Raw genomic sequence first — 23,185 nt, forward strand, 5'->3', positions numbered from 1 at the left:
ATTTAAAATGGGGCAAGAAAACACACATTTCCACAGCTGAATCTGGCTTCAGTGATCAAAGGCTTTATCTTTGGGGAAACTAATCATTTTCAAACCAGTAGCTGTTTGTCAGTAAAACTCAAATCATAGAGACATTTAATGCACAGATGTTTAAAGTAGACAAAAGATAATTTTTTTTCTAGAATAAAATGTAAAAAGGTTGTATGGTAAGTGAGTATACAAGATCAGTACGATGAAATAATGAAACCAGGATTGACGATGAATTCTGAGACCTATTGCCGATGCTGATTCCTTTCAGCACCACAGTAGACCTTTCACAGTTTTTATTTTATTAATGTCTCATGTCCTAGTTTGTAGTGTTTTCAAATGGACATAGCCTGGGGTGTCCTGAGAGGAAAGCTATGTTTGAGGAATTACCTAGCTAAGATTTGCCTGTGGGATGTCTTTGGGAGACTGAATTGATTACCAGTTGAAGGAGGGCCCCCTGTGAGGAGCACTGTACCTAGGCAGATTGTCCTGAGTTGTATATATGGGCCAAATACCCATAAACCTAGGAGATAGTCAATGAGTAGGCCAACTAGCAAGCGTTCTCCTCCAAGGTCCCAGCTGTATTTCTTTCACTGTGAGTGGACTTCCTAGTTTTAAGTGATACTGCATGGAATAGTAAGAAGCCTCCTTTCAGGCCTCTGCCTTAAGTTCCTGCCTTGACTTTTCTCAGTGATGAGCTGTGACCTGAAAGTGGAAGATGGAATCAACTCCTTCTTCCCTAAGATGCTTTCATTCAGAGCATTTTACCACAGCAGAAAAGAAACTAGACCAGCTATTATCTAGTACTTAGCGTATTATATAATACTTGGCAAACGTCCTTAGCATCAAACTCTGTTTTCAAAAGGAACAGATTTGCATTAAAGTCTCACTTCTCCATGCCCTCACTCAACAGGACTAAAACTGGTTCCTACCTGTCCTGCAGAAGGTTCTGATGGCACCCTGCTGGCTGTTCTCCACACGTCCCTGATCAAATCCAGTTTCTGCCTTGCTGTGTTCTTTGGAGAGCTTGAATTGAGATACCCTTTTCACCTGGCTTTAAATAGTCTGGGACAGTGGGAGGTACTGGCAATATGCTGTGGGACTGGGTGAGAGTTTGGCATGTTTACTTCCCCCACTTGTTTTGCTGCCTTAGCACTGTGGCTCTATTGGTAGCTGATTTGGATTCCTCCGGGGTGGTATTTTCTGGTTTTAAACTCCTGCCAGGAAGCAGGCTCATGGGCTGTAAGATTTCCTACTTTTCTATCACCCTCACGACACTCTTTCTGTTGCCACACTTTTGGATATAAATTTAGTTCCTACTGTGACTATGACCAATTCTTTTTCCTCTTACTGAGGTTATAAGAACTGGCTGGTATATAGGGATCCCAATGGCACACATCACAGAGGGAACCATTAGCCTCGGAACAGGCTAGGTAGACGTTAGTTCTCATTGTAGCTTCGATAGTTCCCCCTCCCAGCTCTGCATGAAGTCATAATAATTGACATGTTATTCTTAGGTTAGCCCAAAAAGCCTTTATGAAAGTTCAACTTAGAAAAGTATAGAATATTTAGCAAAAAAATATTTGGCTGTGCTCAATTTATTAAAAAAAATTTCAGTAATTTATGAAGTGAAGGATTTGGTTATTCCTTCATGTTTGTTAATATAATTTATTGTTTATAAATTTGAAAAGTAAACCTAGAGTACACACCTCTTAACTAGATTGCTGGCTGGTAGAAAATATCAATCATATCTGGCTAGCATTTTTTGATAATTTTTTTTTAATTTAACTTTGAAACAAACTTGTTTTACATGTCAATCCCAGTTCCCTCATCCACCAGTCATCCCCTGCTTCCCCGACCAAACCTCATCCCATCCCCTTTCTTCTCCACAGGGAGCAGACTTCCATGGCAAATCTTCATATTGTCATATCATTTGGAGCCTACACCCTCCCCATGTTTCTAGGTGGAGAGAGTATCCCTCTATGTGGAATGGGCTTCCAAAGTCCATTTGTATACTAGGGATAAATACGGATCCATTATCAGAGGCCCCATAGACTGCCCAGTCCTCCTAATTAACACCCACTTTCAGGGAGTCTGCTTCAGGCCTATGCTGTTTCCCAGATGATAATCTAATTAAAAAGTGGGGTACAGACTAAATAGAGAATTCTCAATGGAAGACTCTAAAATGGCTGAAAGACACTGAAGATAGTGCTCAACATCCTTAGCCATCAGAAAAATACAAATCAAAACAACTCTGAGATACCATCTTACTCCTGTCAGAATTGCTAAAATTAAAAACATCAATGACAGTTTAATGCTAGACAGGATGTGGAGAAATGGGTATGCTCCTCCATTGCTAGTGGGAGTGAAATTCCTACAGCCACTTTGGAAATCAGTATGATGGTATCTCAGGAAAATGGGAATCAGTCTACCTCAAGAACCAGTAATTCCACTCTTAAGCATAAACCCCAAAGATCCACATTTTTACAACAAGAATATCTGTTCAACTATGTTCATAGCAGCATTATGTATAATAGCCAGAACCCAGAAGCAACCTAAAAATGCCCCACAACTGAAGAATGGATGAAGAAAATGTGGTACATTTATACAATGGAGTACTACTAAGCAGAAAAAAAAAAAAAAAAAAAACAATGGAATCTTGAAATTCACAGGCAAATGGATGAAACTAGAAGAAACCATTATGAGTGTGGTAACCAAAAGACAAACATGGTATGTACTCACTCATATATGGTTTTTAGACATAGAACAAAGGATTACCAGCCTCCAATCCACACTGCCAGAAAACCTAGGAAACAAGGAGGACCCTTAGAGAGATATACGTGGTCTGCTAGGGAAGGGGAAAGGGAGATGATCTCCCAAGAAAATTGGGAGCATGGAGTAGGGGAGAGGAAGATAGGATGGAGGAGGGGAGAGGTGGACATGAGGGAGCAGGGAGATTGAGTCAAGTAAAGAATAGAGGAGAGCCTGAAAGAGATACTATAATAGAGGGAGCCATTATAGGTTTTAAGAGAAATGTGGCACTAGGGAAATGCCTAGGGATCTACAAGGATGACCCCACTAACAATCTACGCAATAGTGGAGAGGCTATCTTAAATGCCATTACCTGATAATGAGAATAATGACTACCTTAAATGCCACCCTGTGCCTTCATCTAGTAAGTGATGGAAGCAGAAACAGATACCCACAGCTAAACACTGAGTAGAACTCCCAGAATCCAGTTGCAAAGAGGGAGGAGTGATGAGAAAAGGGGTCAAGACCAGGCTGGAGAAACCCACAGAAACTACTGACCTGAATAAGAGGGAGCTCATAGATTCCATTCTGGCTAGCATTTCAAAAGAGTTTAGTGGAATTTGTTGTCATTGCTACTTCAGAAAATGTTGTGTGATGCCTTTGAACTCACAATACTCTGGTGTTGTAATTTCACCTGTCATAAAGGAAATATAGAATGTAGCTATTCTAGAAGCGTAGGTCTTTTCTAGAGAACCGGTAGGAGGACTTGTTGCCCTTTCTCCCTCAATTTTTCAGTGGTTGTTCCATATCAGTTAATCTTAATATTAAATTACAAAAGAAATGAATCTAGATAATGTAATTTAAAGGGCTTATGTCTTTGAATGATACAAATGGGCATGCCTGAAAAGTTATGGATATGAGATTTATTGAAAATAACATGCAGCTCCACATTGTTGTAGTAGGTGAATGTAGAAATCCCAAAAAACAAGATCATCAAGGGCTAAGTCCTCCAAGTGACTTCCAGGGTTACACAGAAAGTGTTTCATTTTCACAGAAATAATGTCAATACATGAAGACTGTGGAAGGTGAAGGAGACTCTTCTAGTCTCTGTCCATGCCTTGATTGTGAAGTCATTCACAAATGGAAATGACAGTGATGTATCTGACTTCCTTGACTGTTGCTCCAGTTTTCAGAGCAGTTCCCAGTGACAGAAAAGCATCTGAATGAAATGGCCAAGAAGGATTAAAAATATCCCACAACAGAGGACACCTGAAATCAGTGTTCTAAGGTTTAATTAAGAGCCATTTCTTAGGAATGAGAGGGATTTGAACATCTCAGGCTGGCTAACACAACACCTTTTTATATGTATGTAAAAGGGGATCCAATTGATTTTCTGTTTTTGTTTTTTTCTCTCTCTCAATACAAGTGCCATTTCTGGAAAAAGGAGTAATATATATCCCAGGTTTACACTTGTAATTTTTAAAGCAGTCACCAGAGACCAGCCATGCAGACGTTGGACCTTCAGCTCTTGCACTGTAATGTTATCATCTCTCTCTCTTTGGTGCTTTCTTAGCGTCTCATCCTAAGTGCCTATCATCCTGGTGCTCCCTCTTCCTTCTGTATCATATGACATCTTCAGGTCTGGAAAACTGACACTTAACTGATGGGTGATGCCATTCTGTAAATGTGTTTCTCTTAATAGTTAATGAGTAAAGCCATGTTGGCTAATAGGAAATCAAAATAGGCAGGACTAGGAGACAAGGAGGATTCTGGGAGATGCAGTAGAGAGAAGTCAAGATGTAGGGCATGAAATGATATGAGGCCTGTACTCTCTAGTAAGACTTAGATTGATAGAAATGAGTTAATAGCTAAGACAGAGCTAGCCATGAAGAAGCTCTAGCCATTTTTGGCCAACAGCTTTATAACTAATAGAGTCTCTGGGTGTTATTTTAGGGCTGACATTGCTGTAGGACCAGGCTGGCAGGAAAGTACATGTAACAAATTGGTGCATAACTTAACAAAATGGCACCTTCAATGTAGGTACTAAGAAGAACTTACACTTAAAATTTGGCAGAATCTTAAAATGGGATTTTAGAAACAAAAGAACAGAGACAAGCAAGTCTTCCTGGTAGCATCATTTTTCTCAAGAGGGTTCTGTTTTGCTAGAGACAGGAAGAGACTTTCTCAACTCGTTTAAGGGAGGTTTCCTGACACAGAATAAGTGGCAAAAACTGCATGCCTCTGCTAACAATTAAATAGTGTGTACAAGCAGCTGGCAGTCTCAGTGACCACATCTCCATACCGGCAGCATGCTGCTTGATGGCAGCATAGACCAAGGCGGTGAGCACAGCTCTCGCTGCTGGTGGTAAATGTTCCTCTCCCATATTAGTAAGCAATGTTGTTGTTTAGCAGATAAAAGACTGGTGGTCAGAAAAACATAAAGATTTACAGTAAAGACAAATTAGGATAAAGATAAACCTCTAAAGGTTAACAGTGTGATTTACAATATTACATAGACTTGGAGAGAAAAAGAAACAGGATAAAGTAATTTAAAGCAACAAAAAAGAAAGAATAAGGAAAGGCAAAAGAAAGACAAAAAAGAAAGAGAGTAGCTAGGTGAGGTAGCACAAGACTTTAATGCCAGCACTTAGAATGCAGAGGCAAGCAGATCTCTGTGATTCGAAGGCCACTCTAGTGTACAGAGTGAGTTCAAGTGCAGTCAAAGTTACAGAGAGAAACCCTGCCTCAAAAAAGGAAAAACTAAAAGTAAAATAGAATAATAAAAGAAAAATAACATGTAAAGATAGAAAATGCACAGAGTCTGAATACTGTATGCTATTATGTTGTCTTTGAATTGCTCAATTGCTAAGGAAGGAACAACAATTGCTAAAATAAACTTGATGCTCAATGCTGCTGAATTAGTCCAATTTATATATTTTAAAAATGCCTTGACTTCAAAATTTAAATATATGTTATTTTGGAAAAGAGATTTTATTTATGTTTCCACGGAAAAAGAAAACCTGTGGATTCCTTCCAGTTTAATATGGTTTGATGAAGCAAGACCCCCTGAAGCAGTGTCCCAGGTGATTGAACATTCAAAACAGCTGGGACAAGGCAGCCTTGCAGACCACTACAGGCAGGATTTCTTAGGATCCCAATGACAGCTATCCCTAACAGCAGGGAGTAGTTTGGAGAGCACAGCACCCATATTCCCAAATATTGTTTATAATTGTTTGTTTTCATTTTTATGGGGTTGGTTATAATTGGTAATGATCACAGTCAATCTCTTTCTAAAGGAAAAAGGGGAAATTGTATAGAAATGAATAATTTGCATTTGGTATGGATTATCATTTTCTGATACAAATTAAAGGTCAATTTTGTGATATGTAAATTTATCCTCTTGTTATGTATCTTTTAAAATGTAATGCATAATTAAACACAGATTGTATATAATCATCTGTAATAGTAAAAATTTATAGTTATGTTAGGATTTCTAGGTATACAGAGATGTATTTGAGATAGGAATTCTTCAAACTTCTCAAAGACCTTCAGAAAATGGCATTTAAAATGGTTTAGGCACAACTGCTCCTGGCAAAACCACTTACTTCTGAGAGGAAGATGGGCATGGAAGAAACTTGATACAGAGTTTGCTTTTGTTATAGCAACACTAGCCATTTGGGCAAGAGACTGCTAAATAGTGACTGCAAACGTTGCCCATACTGTTTGACTGTTGCTGTACAAACTGGACATGCAGGGCCCACAGGAAAGTGACTGCTGAAACAAGATGGACAGTGCTACAGGGTTCCTGCTTCATGGAAGAATCTGCCAGACATTCTGTAGGACATAGAGAAAAGTAACTGACAAACTGCCAGTACAGGTGAACAGTTTAAAGTTTCCTGCTTTGCTGAGGAGTCTGCCAGACACACTATGGCCTATGGGCTGAAGATGGCACATTACAGAAGAACTTCGGGTGATTGACCAGGTGACTTGTCTCTGTCATTTCTAGAGTTTATATATTTTCCTTCTGTGGTCTTTGATGGAATTGAAGACAGTTATGGTTATTGTTTTTCTTAGTTAGGACCAAAGGTAAGTTACATATAAAACTTTAAAATCACAAAGATAAAATAGATGATAGAATATTTTCTTTAATTCTTGATAATGTTAATGAACTAAATATTGTAATTATAGTTCTTGCTTTATTACTCTTTTGTTATATATTTTACTATGTTAAAGTTAAAACCCTTCTTTTTATTTTAAACAGAAGAGAAGATGGGAAATGTCATTCTGTACATATGTTTCTCTTATTGGTTAATGAATAAAGCCCTGTTAGCCAATAAGGAAGTAAGAGTGGTGGGACTATGAGACAAGGAGGATTCTGGGAGATGTAGTAGAGAGAAGTCAAGATATAGGCCAAGAGAGGATAAGAGGTCTGGACTCTCTGGTAAAACGAAGTGGAAATACTTAGATTGATAGACGTGAGTTAATAGCTAAGACAGAACTAGCCAATAAGAAGTTCTAGTCATTGGCCAACAGCTTTATAACTAATAGAGTCCCAGGTTGTTATTTTGGGGCCAACATGGCTGTGGGACGAGGCTGGTGGAAACTGCTGGTAACACTTAACCATTATGGCAAGATGTTTCTTTTTTTGCATCTCTCCTGAGGAGTTTATAGCTCAGTAACAAATTTCTTCTGTCAAATGAACATATCTGATTCCTAAAACACAGAGAAGTAAACCCATGTGACATCTTCATGCTGGCTCTTATGAATCTAGTCTATTTCACTTTTGGGAAATTCTAGCACTGCATAGACAATTGTAACTTAAATTCTGAAAACCTTAAATAAACTATTTGCAATGATAACCCCTGATGCAATGTGTATACATACACTTTTCTGTTATGAAATCATAGCTAATTTTAATTTATATTACCTTTATTTATTTAATAATGCTGGTGTGTGTGTGTGTGTGTGTGTGTGTGTGTGTGTGTGTGTGTGAAGCATTATTCACATGTGGATGCGAGAGGACACCCGGTGGAAGTTGGCTGCTTCTTTCTATTACAATAGTTCCTGAAATCAAACTCAGGTCAACAGGCTTGGTAGCAGGCACATATACCCAATGAACCATCTTGCCAGCTCCAAAATATAGTTATTAAAACAATTTTGACCTAAGTGTCTTAAGATCTTCTAGGTATCATGAAACACCACAGTACATTTGATTTCCTCCTTTTGTGAACTAGTACTTCTCAGATATTCACCTTTAACTGACAATTTGTCTTTTGGAAATAAAAGCATTACCAAGGAAACAGATTTCACATATTTTCTGTGTGACTCTTTCCCTCAGTTTTGGCTGAATTTCAACTAAGTAGGAGTTGAGACCTCATAGTGGCATGATTGGAAGCAAGATTGAAAACTACTGTGAAATTTTAGTAAAGATTTCAGATAGTGCCCTCCTTTACTTCATACACTCTCAGATACAACCACAAACTATTTGCTCTTTGGAGATAAGTAGCTGTGTTGGGGAAAATGCAAGTGATAAGTTCTATATTCTTGGTGCAATTGTGCTAAATGTGTGTGTCTATTGCAGTGGCAGTTGCAGGCTGGTTTGAGGCCTTAGTGTACAGGTAGGGCAGCATAACATAGTTTTGTCAGTATCACTAAGTCTCTTCCTACTAAAATAACTAACAAAAAGTGTATGAGTGAGTGCTATAGTTCTAGTTGCACAAGAATCATCCTATATGTACCCTTCTGGAGCATGTAATTGTCCATGATGACATGAAGAAGATAGAAGGATCCTTTTAGATACTTCTGGATCTATGTGTCTTATCTATATAAAGAAAGAGACACAGGTGAAGAGTGTTTACATCATTGTCCTGGTGGCCCAAGACATTGCTTTTTACTTGCTGTATAAAGGAATAACATATGGCAATGTTACAGATTAAAGTCCATTGCTTCTGGCACATTAGTCAGGTAACAATAAAAAGGAGAGATAGTCACTATGTAATTTTATTGCAACAAAAGAAGCATTTTAGATATTTGTACTAAAATAGTTTGAAAACATTTTCCTGTCCCTGGGGTAGCATGGCATTAATTCAGACTACAGAAGAAGAGTGTAGGTCCTCATTCTAATTTCCAGTCATAGACTGTGTTCAGGATAGTCTCTTTCCACTGAACTCTATATATTAGCCAGAATAACGCTATGGGATAAATTGCATCTCTCCATTCCTGGTGAAAAAATTTCAGGGCCTTCCCATTATGTTTGAATCCTCAAATCATATTATTACTGGATGAATACAGGTAAGTACAGGAACTACCCAGCAACTTAAGGAACCTCTTCTTGGTTGTCTCTTTTCTGCAGGGTAATTAATGCCCAATAGCTTCCATTTCCAACCTACATGGTCTGGCAGTTGTGGTTCATCACATCATTGTGAAGAGAGAACAGGCTTATGTTAGATGGGTACTGTATACAAGTTCAATAAATGTCAATCTGTTCTTGAAGAGACCTGTCCAGAGAAACAACTTACTTGTCATCTCATATGTATGTGAGACAGGGCACACATATGCTTAAAATTATAAGCCATGATCATGGAAGTCCATTTAATGTTACTTAACAGCTCACCTATCAATCAGGATAGGATCCATCCACTTTCTGTGCCTGAAGTTCAGTTATGTATACCTCTGAACTCATAAAAACAAACCCTGAAGATTTGGCTCTTGAGGTGTTTGCAGCAGCCAACTTCCTTTCCATAGACTGTATCCTATCTTTTCCTCATGCTTTTATTAATTTACATTTCAGTTTTCTTCTTAGGACCTTGTTCAGTCCATTGCTTGAGATGAAAAATAGCTGGCCATCACATGACATGACACACAAGACTCTATTATAATAGGTGCACAAACCCTTCATTTCCTTAGTTTACACACACACATACACAGACACACACATACACACACACACACACACACACACATACACACTTAGATATGCAAATTTAGGAAACAGAATTTGGTAACAGATTATTTAAAGTTAGACAAAAACCAGGAAAAGAAAGTGAATTTCTGTCCTCTTTTCCTTTAGCAGAGGACATGTTAATTGTGAGATAAACTGTCATAAATATGTGCAATCTCTTACTTTTCCTGGGATGGGAGTTCTTTTCCTGGAGCCAAGGCCTCACTACAACTGCATAAAGGGTGTGGCTTCTAGAGTGTATGAGTATATTCCATCAAAGAGGTAGCAATTTCTCCCATTAAAATATTTTAAAATTATTTCTACATGTATATATGTGAGCAAGTGTGTGTGTGTGTGTATGTGTGTGTGTGCGTGCTTGTGTGCATGCGTGTGTGTGTGTGTGTGTGTGTACTTACATGTGGCTAGTAGATTGCATTTGATCACCTGAAACTGGAGCGGTAAGTGGTTGAAAGCTTTCAAACCTAGATTCTGGGTGCTGAAGACTCTACCTCTCTGGTCACCCTTCCATCTTCTTAACTAACAGGTACCCTGTCTCCTTTTATCTTTTGGATTTCAGACTGTTCTCTTGAGGCTATGAAATGAGATTTTTTAAATTTATCATAGGTCTTTAGCCTAGCCTAGTAAAGGGAAGTTCCTGTTCTCTTCAACATAGTGCCTTATCAACCACTCATTACTGGTGAATACAGGTAGGATTTCATATTTTAAGGAGAGGCAAATGTAATAGTCCCTTTTCCTCACAATTAGTATGCTTTCAGAAGCAAAGGAGCTGGGGCACAAATGAGGCTGATTGAAGGAGCAGTCCATACTCAATGACCTTCACGTCTGGTAAGTTTTACCTAGCTAGCTACCATAAGAGAATTATTTTCATGGTTTCTGACTCACTAGACTGCTTCTGGTAATTCATGATCCTCTGCCTGCACTGCTCCTCTAGAATAGCTAGCTACTTCTCCTTGGGAACTGAAATATTACTTCATAAATGAAATCTTTTCTAAGCACTCATTTATTTTTCAGCTTAGCACACATGTTCCCTTTCTTACGGTGTAATTTGTAATGTTATGTAGCTTTGCGTTACATATACACACGTCTCCTGCTCACTGCTATGCTTCCTCTCTATTCAGTTTACTCATCATCAGAGTTCTTACACATTCACCAGCTGCCTCAATCCCATCATCTCACATTACTGTCTCTAGGATACAGTGATGAAATACATCTTGTCTTTGTCTTTCTGCAACTACTGAATTGCAGTTGGGGGTACTATTTTGCAATAACACACTATAACTTAATGGCATATATTTGTTTGGGGTGACTTTTTCCAGATAGATGATAAGAAATGCCTAAACATATAAACAGACTGAGAAATGATCTATAGTCCATCTATATTCTACTTGGTGAAACACAGAGATTATCGAGGTAGTTTATTGAAACATGTGTATGGCGTTTCTTGATTTTTCTTCTTTCCTTTCAATTAAGAGAATATTAGAACAAAAATTATCATTAGGATAAATAGTTATCACCATGTTATTTACAATTTTGTCTATTTTAATTGTCATGAAGTCAGGTAAAGAAAGAACGTTTCTGCTTGATGGTATCTGTTGGTCATATTATACTAGTAACAAATAACTAAATTAAATAATGGCAAAGATGTGGAAAACAGGACTTTTTACATATTATTGATTGCTATATAAATCAGTACAGCCTTTATGGAACAATAAGGGTGTTCTTAAAAACCTATGTTAGATCTACTGTATGGTTACTCATTTCACTTCACAAATACTATTCAAAGGCAGTCCACATACAAAAAACATACAAATTCTTGTGATTTTTGTTTTCTTTTGTGTAGTTAGTGGTGATTTAAATATAACGATATAGGTTAAACAAATGTTTTGTCAGAAGATGAAAGGATGAAGAAATTATTCTACATGTGTACACAATGTAGAATTACTTAGGCATAAAAATGAATAGCATAATACACTTGCAAGAAAATATGTCGAATTGTAGAGCATTATATTCAATGAAATAGCAGAGTAACAAGAAGGTAAATATCATATGTATTAAGTACTTTTCTCATTGCTGTGACAAAACATCTGATAAGAAGCACCTTTACAAGAATGAGTTTGCTTGGGTTCCAGTTTGAGAGGACACAGTCCATTGTAGCAGGGAAAGCATAGCATGGTATCAGTAAGTGGGAAATAGGAGGGTGCTGGTCATATTGCATCTTGAGTCCAAAACTACTTCTGAGTTATGGCATCCTTTCTGGAATTACCCACTTCCTTCAGCAAGGCTCCAGCTGTTAGAGTTTCTACAACCTTACAAAATAGCACCACTGGCCAAGACCCAGTATTCAAATATAGGAGCCCATGAGGATATTGTTCACAATACATATTACAACATGTCCATTTTTCATAACCCAGCACAATTTCTTTTTAAGTGGTGCTAAGAATAACTGGAGTTGGAGATGGAACAGCTATTACTGGGGTTTGCATAATGAAGGCCAGACCCAGAGAGGTGTAAGAAGTATGTGCTGATGTTTCACACTGAAGTGGCTTGGCAGCTACTTATAATGGGTTAATATGAACTTGGTGAAGATGTTAAAATAAGATCAAAGAGAAAATAAGTATTATGGTATCTCCTTTCTTGTTCTCCTCTATTCTTTCTCTGACTCAATCTTTTTGCTCCCTCATGCTCACCTCCCCGCTCCTTTTCTTCCTAACTCCCTCTCCCCTCCCCTCATGCTCCCAATTTGCTTGGGAGAGCTTGTCCCTTTTCCTTTCTCTGGGGAACCATGTATTATAGGTTTTAAGAGAAATATGGAACTAGAGAAATGTCCAGAGATCTACAAGGATGATCCCAACTAACAATCTCAGCAATAGTGGAGAGGCTACCTTAAATGGCATTCCCCAAATATGAGATTGATGGCTACCTTATATGTCATCCTAGAGCCTTAGTGTAGTAATTGATGGAAGCAGAAGCAGACACCCACAGCTAAACATTGAGTTGAACTTCTGGAATCCAGTTGTATAGAGGGAGGAGAGATGAGCAAAGGGGTCAAAACCAGGCTGGATAAACCCTCAGAAACTGCTGAACAAGGGGGAACTCATGGACTCCAGTCTGATAGCTGGGAAACCAGTATAAGACTGACCCAGACTCTCTGAATGTGGCTGCTAATTAGGAGGACTGGACAGTCTATGGGGCCTCTAGTAGTGGATCAGTATTTATCCCTAGTATATGAATGGACTTTGGAAGCCCATCCCACATAAAGTGATACTCTCTCAGCCTAGACACGTGGGGGAAGATCCTAGGTTCTGCTCCAAATTATATGATAGACTTTGAAGACTTCCCAGGGAATGCATCACCCTCCCTGGGGAGCAGAAAGGGGATGAGATGGGGGTTGGTGGAGAGGGCAGGTGAGGAAGGGAACTGGGATTGGCTTGTAAAACAAGTTTGTTTCAATTTTAAATTAAAAAATTATCAACAAAATAAAAAGAAATTAAGTATTTTTAATATGATTTAATAAGTATTGGATGTATGTAGGTGTTAAAATTTCACAACAAAAACTTCATGTTAATATATATTTTATGTGTCTATATATCCTGTAAAAATATTTTAAAATATATTATAATTTCTTTTAAATTTCTTTTAAATATAATCATATCACTTATTCCTTCCTCCAAACCATTCCATATTCCCCTCCTTAGTCTCTTACAAATCCATGTCCTGTTTTAGCAATAGTTGATATTACATACACACACAAACACACACACACACTCCAAAATATAACCAGTTGAGCCTATGTAGTAGCACTTATATGAAAGCTTTCAGGGTTGATTATTTGACAGTACACAACCAACTGCTATGCTCGTCCCTGTGAAGGACACCGATCCTTCTCCCAGGTTTCCTAAGTTGCCCATAGTTCTTTGTGTGAGGTTGATGCATCATGGGATTTTTTTCTCCATCCATTTAGAGGTATCCATTGCTGACATCCTTGTTCACCTCACATTAAAGAATATTTGACTTTTTTTAATATTTCATTTCCCTCCTTTGAATTTCTAACAAACCACAATGTACATAGGAAATCCTTAGTGTATACTTCCTTGGTTGTTCTAGCTTTGTCTCATCCCTTACCAAAAACAAAACCAAAACAAAAAAAAAAACAAAAAAACAAAAAACCCCACCAAAAACAAAAATAAAATGTCAAATCAAATCAAATCAAAACAAAACAAAAACCCCTCTGGTTGTATTCATTGGTATATTCTCCATCCTCATTTGCTATTCAGTTTGGTAAAAAAAAAAACTAACAAACACGAAGGGCATATATTATGTGACGGGTGAATAGAAGTTTGAATCTGGTAAATGACACTGTAGTTAATATTCATTCTCAATTAGCCTTTGATGATTTAAAAAGTATTTATTGGCTCTACCATTTTGTTGTAAGATTCAAGTGTCAGAATTCCAACTTCTCTCATAAGCACTTATTTGTATTTGAGTGCCTTAGTTGTATTTGTGAAAATTATTGTAATTATTGATAACCTACCAGAAAAAATAATTACCTATGCTTTAAGGTTAAGGTGTCTTGCCCCAAAGGCTTCCATTAGACATTTTCATACTTATCCTTAGTTAGTAATTATATAGGTTAAGAATTCTCTGTCACTATTCTTTGTGTGTGGATTGGATTTCTTTATTTTGGCATTTTATATTAATTACTTTTCTTAAGGAACTTAAAGATTTATATTGGTGATCCTCTTCATCAAAACAGGGAAAGCCACCATGAGATAGCCCATGACATAGTGTGCACAGTCAAGAATCAGAGACTAAATAGGAGCTCTGCTGTAAACGGCAATATTGTCTACTAAGAATCAACTTGTTCCTGGGGTAAAGACTAAATGGAATCTGTGTTCCATCTAAAGTACTGTATGAGGAGTTAGTGGCAGTGTTTTCTTTTTTGATTCCCCTGAGTGAAGTCACAAGCTCTGCATCCTCTGAGCTGAAAAATCAGTGGATGGAATGGACATACCATTGTCTACAAATCCTGATGATATGTAACCGTAGTGATTCCTCTAACCTGGTGATTCTCAACTTTCCTTGAATACAGTTCCTTTAACACAGTTCTTTGGGTTGCGGTGATCTGCCCAACAATAAATTTATTTTCATTGCTACTTTGTAACTGTAATTTTGTTTCTGTTACAAATCCCAATGTAAATATCTGATATGCAGGATATCTAACATGTTGCCCCATGAAAGGGTCTTTTGACCCCAGAAGAGATCCCAACTAGGTTGAAAAATACTGTTTTAAATTGAAAAAAAAATAGCAAAAACTGAACATAGTTGTAATTCTAAAGAAACCCCCACAGGTTTTATTGGCTTCTTATATTTGTACATTTTAGGATAGTGTGATAATTCGAATGTAATTGCCACTCACAAACTCATAGGGAGTGCATTATTAGGAGTTGTGACTTGGTTGAAGTCAGTATGGCATGGACGGAAGAAGTATGTCACTACAGGGGTGGGCATGGAGGTCCTCTTTTCTCATGCTTTGCTCAGTGTGACACTTAGACTACTTCGTGTTACCTGTGGGTCAAGATATATGACTTTTATCTCCTTCAGCACCATCTGTTTTTACACACCACTATATCTTACCATGATGATAATTGAATAAACCTCTGAAAATGTAAGCCACCCAAATTGACTGTTTTTCCTTTATAATAGTTGCCACTGTTATGGTATCTTTTCAGAACAATAGAAACCCTAACTAGGACAACTAGTAATTTAATATGTACACCATTCAATCTGAAGCTCTTAAGAGAAAACACTAGAGAAAAGTTGGTGTTGTGTTTCAGCTTTCCATTTTGATAGAATTTTGCTTTGTCAAAATACACTTTATAAAATCTAAACCAGTAGAGGCAACTATCAGCAACTGAAGTGAACTTGTTCCTTTATATAAACAGAATGTATTATCCCCCATTTCCAGGACATTTTGTTCTCTGTTTTGAAAGGAGATAAAGGAGCCACGAGATTATATGTTTAGTTCTAAAGCTTGGCACTTGATTTTTTTCAAGATACTCATTTTTATTCAAAACCTTTTCCAGATAACCTTACAAATAAACTTTTAATTGTACATTGCAATGCCACAAATAAGGGAGGCCCCAAGGATTGTTGTGAAAACCTGCCTATCATTCACATTATAGAAGACAGTATAAGCAAGTAGAAGTGTTAACCATAAAAATAGTTTGTTTCTGATTTATAGGCTTCTTTCATCCACTCTGTTTCTTTCTACAAAGTAATAATGTTGGACATATACTAAGGGAAAAGGCAAAAAAATAAACAAAGTAAGGAAAATATATCTTGGCTCTATTTGTGTCAAAATAGCAATAAACAGGAAAGCTATATTCAGCCAAGGTGATATTTGAATTTCATTTATAAAGGCTAGAGTCCCTGGCCTAATGTTCGTTAGCTTTGTTTCTGTTGCCTAGCTACTGGTTTATAATTTCTGTCTCTCCTGATATTGATGGCTTTAATGGAGTGAGCAGTGACTGAGGGCCTGATGAAAACACTTTGAATCTCTATTCAGAAATGTTAACATTTTGTGTATATGGCTGGTACTGTTGATTATAATGATCATGAAAAAGAAATGACTTTAGGAAAGAAAATTAGTGAAAGCCAGTCTCAAAGGTGTTCTAAAATAATCTGCACCTGTTATGTTAGGTAAGTGTGTAGCTTAAAGTATCTTAAAGTAAGTGTGGTATTTGCCTGAGAATGCTATTGACATAGGTTAATTATTCTTCCCAATATATCAAAGACATTTGGGATTGGCTGAGTTTTTCCTAAAATGAACTTTAGTAGTACCTACAACAATGAGCAGTAGGTTAGATACGGACTGGGCATCTTTGGTAGGGGCCTTTCTTCCAATCTCTCTTCGATAGCACTTTATTCCTTTATTTATTTCTGGTTAAAGTATTTGGGGTGATGAGGATTGAACACAAGGGTTTTCACATGTTAATTGCATTCATATTCTCTAGGTAAACATAAGCACTAATATTGGGATGGTTTGAAAGAGCATGGATGCTGCCATGCTACCAGTCATGATGAACTGAACCTGTAAACTGTAAGCAAGATAGCTCAATTAAACGTTTAACTTTCTGGTTCCAATGACAGTGGCCTCATAGACTATCCAAGGCCTCCAACTTACACCCATGTTCAGGGGGTCAAGTTTGGTCTCATGCTGGTTCCCCGACTGTCTGGAGTCTGTGAACTCCCACTTGCTCAGGTCAACTGTTTATGTGGGTTTCCCCAGCATGGTCTTGACCCCTTTGCTCATCACTTCTCCCTCTCTGCAACTGGATTCCAGGAGTTCGGCTCAGTGTTTAGCTGTGAGTATCTACTGCTTCCATCAGATACTGGATGATGGCTCTTTGATGGCATTTAAGGTAGTAATCTCATTATAAGGAAAGGACATTTAAGGTAGCTTATTCACTATTGTTTACATTCTTAGTTTGGGTCATCATTGTGGATTTATTGGAATTTTCCTTGTGCCAGGTTTCTTGTTAAGTCCATAATGGCTCCCTCCATCAAGGTATGGGGCCACTGGCAGTGGAACCAGTATTTATTCCCAGCGAATGAACTAGCTTTTTGGAGCCCATTCCCTATGGATGGATACTCTCTTAGCCTAGATACAGGAGGTAAGTCCTTGGTCCTGCCCCAAATCATAAGGCAAACTTTGATGATCCCCTATGGGAGGCCTCACTCTATCTTAGGAATGGATGGGGGGGGATGAGGAGATGATGGGGGGGAGTGGGAGGACAGGAAGGAGAGGGAACTGAGATAGGTATGTAAAATAAGATTGTTTTTTAATAAAAAGGTAACTGAATTAAGCAGAAAATATAAGTATAGCTAAATTAAAATTAATTGTGTTGTGAAACATAAATAAAAACGTTTTTCTTTATAAGAGTTGTTATGGTCATTGAGTCTCCTCACAGCAATAGTGAACCCTAACTAAAACAGAAGTTGCTACTAGGGACTGGGATATTATGATAGGCCTGTCCATGTCTTTGTTTGGAGGATAGACTTTGGTATTTGGTATTTGAAAGCAATGGGATGCTTTAAGCTCTGCTTAATGGAGCATACTAGGAGCATGGAAGACATTGGTGTTGATGATGATTTTAAATTTTGAAAGCTGACTCAAGAGGTTTCAGAGAAGAATATTAGTATGTTGCCTAGAAATCATTCTTGTGATATTTTGGTGAAAGAAGTGGCTGCCTTTAGCCCTTATCCAAGGAGTCTGCCTGAGGCAAAAGTGAAGAATTTTGAATTAATTCTTCTGGAAGAAGATGTCCCTAAATAGGCTATTGTAGCCTCTGTCATGTGGCTATTAGTGGTAACTCTAATGAAGATTTAGAAAAGGAGAAAGCTGAAAAGGGTAAATCACAAAATGTAAATTTTGAGGAGAAATATAGAGCCAGGAAGTGAGATGGAGGGAAATCCAATGTCCAGGAGAGATGCCAATTAAGAAGTGAGATAAAGGGAGGGGTAACCTCAGGGACAGATCCCACCCAGCTAAGCATCCAACTTGTGGAATGGAATTAAGTAAAAGTTTAGAGTCAGATGTGATTGTGCAGAGCTATTATCCCAGCACTGGGAAGGCAGAGGCTGAAGGATCTCTGAGTTTGTGGCCAGCTGGGTCTAAAGATCAAGTTCAAGGACAGCCAAACTTTGGAAGCAGAGGAAAATAGAAAGCCGGTGAAGGTGTAATTAAACAACAGAGCCTCGTCCCAGCCCCAGTAAGCAGCTTTGGCAAAGTGGTTCTGGCTTAGAACTAAGGATAGAAGAAAGAGATTATAAAACTTGACTTCATGCCTAATGTCAGGTACTGAGGCCAGGCATATGTCAGTGAGTATTCAGGCACCTGTACTGGCCTGCCCTTAGGCTACGGACAAGGTATTTCCTCAGCTGCAGCTACTGAGAACACCTTCTATGGACACTCTCTACATCCTCTACATTACCTTGTAGAAGGGGGCCCTGCCCACTTCCTGTCTCTTTTTTCTCTCTCCTCCCTCACTCTTGGCCCCAGGGACTGATCTCTGCCACCTTCTCTCTTCTCTTCCAATAATCCCCTTATGTGAGCCTTGTTGCACAGTGGACTACTCTTCAGGGATTTATTTTTTAATGCAACAGTGTCCCTGAATGGAGGGCTAGTAGAGAGGCTATTGAAGCTGTGAAGCTGTGAGGTTGTAGCCTGGATTGCCTTGGAGAACCCAAGATGTTAGAGATGCCAGAGTCATGGTATACCTGCTGAGAAGAGCTGCTAAAAGGGTGTGGAACCAGCCCAAGAGAAAAGTTTGTTACTGTCAATAAAGCTGAAGGGTAATGGAGGTGTGGCAGAAGGCATTTTAATATCAGACATGGAGATGCAGACTTTGAAGTTTGCCCAGCTAGTTTTCAGTCTTGCTTTGGTCCATCATTATGCTTACTTCCCTGTGTTTTGGGATGGTGATGTATATCATTATCTTGTGCCATTATATATTGGCAATATCTGACTTTTAATTTTTGCTTTTACAGAGGAATTATGATCAAGAGATTGCCATGCAACTCGGAAGAGACTTTGGGCCATGGATGTTGTTGTCACTGTGATAAACTATTGGGACATATGAAGTTAGACTGAATGCATTTTTCTTTTTTTGCATTATGGTATGGCTATAAGCCTTTGGGGGCCAGGGAATGGAATGTGGTTGTTTGTATCCTACAATGGCCCCCAAAGGAGGTGTGACCCTGTTGGAGGAAGTATTTTACTGTGGGTACTGGCTTTATAGTCTATTTTTATCAAGCTTTCCTCAGTGTGACAATCAGTGGGTTTCCTGTTTCCTACAAAACATAGGATACTTGACTATTTCTCCAACATCATGCCTGCTTGTATGGTGCGTACTACCTGCCAAGATGGCCTGAACCTGCAAAATGTAAGAAAGTCACCTCAATAAAATACTTTCTTTGTAAGAGTTGTGGTCTGTGTCTCCTGACAGCAATAGTAAACACTAACACACACACACACACACACACACACACACACATATATATATATATATACAAACATACATACTTACATATATGTATATGTGTGTGCATTATAATGGATTTTTTTATTTTTAATTGTATCACACTGGCTGCGTATTTCAATAATACCTGTCTACACACTTACACACTGTAAGGCTGAAAGCCCAGTGAATCCTGAGTATAGAGGACTGGATACTTCAGTAATTCCTGGAGAATTGCTGGAGAGCAGCTAGTCCTCAGTTTATGTTGTGTTGCTGAAAAAGCTAGATTTGGGTGTAAGCAAAGATGTTCAGTACTTCCTTATGTGGATTTTGGTTTTGGTGTTTTATCAATGCAATGACTGAGGCATGACTTGGTACCAGATGTGTGGGTTACTGCTGTCACAGACCTGACCATGTTTGGGGGAATTGTGGAAGAACTTTGAAACTTGAGGCTAGAAATGTGCTCAGAGCTTAATGAACCATTTTGGGAATTTAGAAGATAATACAGAGAGTAGTGTGGATGATGAGGACCTGGCTTGTAAAGTGTCAAGGGGAAGTTTGAGAGTGCCTTAAAGACTTTTTCAGGGACATTATACATTTTGAATTAAGAGCCTGTGGCTCTGACTAACAGGAACTGAAGAATCAACTGTGATTAAAAAGAGACAAAAGCCACTGAATTGATACATTTGCTCTCTTGGCACAATGTTTACTAATCATCTGGGGCTAAAGAATCAGCTGTGATTAAGAAGAAAAAAGCACCATTGAGGCAGAATCTTCAGAAAAGTATTTCCTCAGGGCCAGCACACAGAAGTTATGGTCTAGAATGGACCGAGACTATACTGTTTAGTTAGTGCTGCTAACTAAACTTGGGTCTGTGAAAGAGTCTCCCAGGTGATGTGGGTTTTGAAAGCATGAGGGAATCATTAAGAGTGGCTAATGCTTGGCACTGTGAGGTGCAAGAGGAGGCCATTAGTGAAGGTGCAGCCTCAGTAGAAGGAGAATTTGAGGCTTGGAATCATGTAGCATGGCCGTAGTCCCTGTAACAGGCTCTAATTGAAGGTCCAGCATAGTTGCAACAGAGATGTGAGCATATTAGAGGCACACCACAGGATGAGTACCAAGGACAGCGACAGCTGTGAAACAGATCAGCCTATGAAAGGAGCTCGAGTTCAGTGGAGGTAAGAGCCAGATGGAGCTGTTTCCTCTTTACAGCATAACATCGTGACTCTCAGAACTCTTACACTGAGCTGAATGTTGTTGGACTTCAGTTTTGCCTTGGTTTAACTGTAACATGTATTTTTATTTCATAGGTGTTTTTAGTTGAGAGACTTGAAAGTTTTAAAATGAAGTTTTCAAGACTGTAGGACTTTTAAAGGTTGGGCTGTTTCATATTGTGATATTGATATTAATGTGAGGTCTTAAGGATAGGCAAAATAGGAAAGGTTATTGTTTAATAGTTTTGTAATGGTGTGTTGTATTAACCAGGGGTCAATATACTTGTTTGTTTGATTTTTTTGTTGTCAACTTGACACAAGCTAGAATATTCTGAGAAGAACCTCATTTGAAGAAACATCTTTGTCAGATTGCCTGTAGTAAGTCTGCAGTGTTTTCTTTGTTTTTTGTTGTTTTGTTTATTATTAATGGTTGCCTCAGGAAGGCCCAGCCCACTGTGGGTGATGCTACCTCAGTGAAGGGAGTCCTGAGTAGATTTGGATTATATATGTGATTTGTGTCTTATGTGACAAGAAAATTTCAGCTTGTCAAATGATAACAAATTGACAACAGTCATGAACATTGAACCATGTAAGTAACAGAGACAAATGCATCATCTACAAAGCTTGATGTTACTACTCAACTTAGGGTATTGAGAAAAATAATCTAGTAAGTATAACATGTTTTTCACTAGAATCTTTTATGATTCTGAGAATTTATGATACATAAAAGTGTGGACTATGGTGGAAAATCTTCACTGCAAAACTGATTGGATTTGAATTATCTAGGAAATTAATCTCTGAACCTGTCTGTGTTTTCAGACAGGATTGAGACAAGAAGGCTACCCTGAATGTAGGTGCACCATCATTTTGACTGGCTTCTGAGGATAAATGAAGAGAGGAAACAGTAACCCTGCTGCAAACAAAAATAATATTCATCTCTCTGACTCATGACTGAAGATACAAATGAACTGCCACCCCAGGGTTCTGATACCATGTGTAGCCCATTGGAGTGGACTGCGTTCTCAAAATGTGGGCCAAAGTTAACCAACCATCCCTTAAATTGCTTATTGTCGGGTCTTTGGTCAAATAAATAAGAAAACATATTAATTCAGTAAATGTTCAAAATTGTTTGTATAAGATCATTTCATCTTAACACATCCTTTTATTTTAATCTTTATTCTTTCACTAATTTTGAGAGGGAGAGAGAGAAGGAGAGAAGGAGAGAAAGAGAAAGAGAGAGAGAGAGAATATCTGTGTGTAAGTTTGCATATGTGAGTGCAGAGTCTAGAGAGGACAAAAGAGAGGATTGAATCCCCCAAAGTGGGAGCTGCAGGTGGTTGTAAGTTGTCCCATTTAGATGCTGAGAACTGAACTGAGGATCCCACCCAGTGTATAGTGCAAGCTCTTAGCCATGGGGCCTCTCCTCAGCTCCCTGTTTACAATTTTTGACTTACTCTACATTATATTGTTACACAAAATGCTGTGTGATTGAATGTTCCTAGGAAACAGAGAGAAATTAAAGATATGGGCCAGCCCTCAAATTAGCAAGACAGTAGCAATGGCAGAAGGAACTTAAATAAATGTAAAAAATCATTGCCTAAAATGAAACATGCTCCCCCTGAAAACAAGTAGCCTTGGAGAAAGAACTTATTTGACTTATGCTCTCTACCAAATGATCTTCCAAAATTGAGAAAAGTCAAGCAGTCACATTTAATAGCAGGGAGACCACCTCTGCAAGTTGGTATTAAATTATTTGTTGATGACTGATATATAGAACTCCAAAATCTTCCCTTTGGAAACTACATAATCTATTGATACCAAATGCTAAAAACTCCATCAGGTGTTTATCTCAAGTAGTCTTTTAAAATTTTGTTTATTTATTGTGTAGGTATGTACACAATGTAAGTGAATATGCCAAAGCATGTGTGTAGAGGCCAGATAACAATTTTGTGAATAAGTTGTGGTCTTCCTCTTTTCTGTGTTTCCAGGGATCAAACTCAGGTTGCAAGGCTTGTTCAACCATTACCTTTCCCCACTGAGCCATCTCCCTAGCCTATAGTGTACCATCTTTGTATTCCTATGCTATTCCCTGTAAGAAGACTTAATGATACTTCTAGCCAAGAAAAACTTGATCTCAGAAACAGAATATCTTTCTTACTTCGCATACAGTTAGCTGCCTTTGTTCCTTGCTTCCTAGTTGTCAGACGCAGTGG

Source organism: Phodopus roborovskii, unplaced genomic scaffold (assembly GCF_943737965.1).
Source record: "Phodopus roborovskii unplaced genomic scaffold, PHOROB, whole genome shotgun sequence".
NCBI lineage: Eukaryota > Metazoa > Chordata > Mammalia > Rodentia > Cricetidae > Phodopus > Phodopus roborovskii.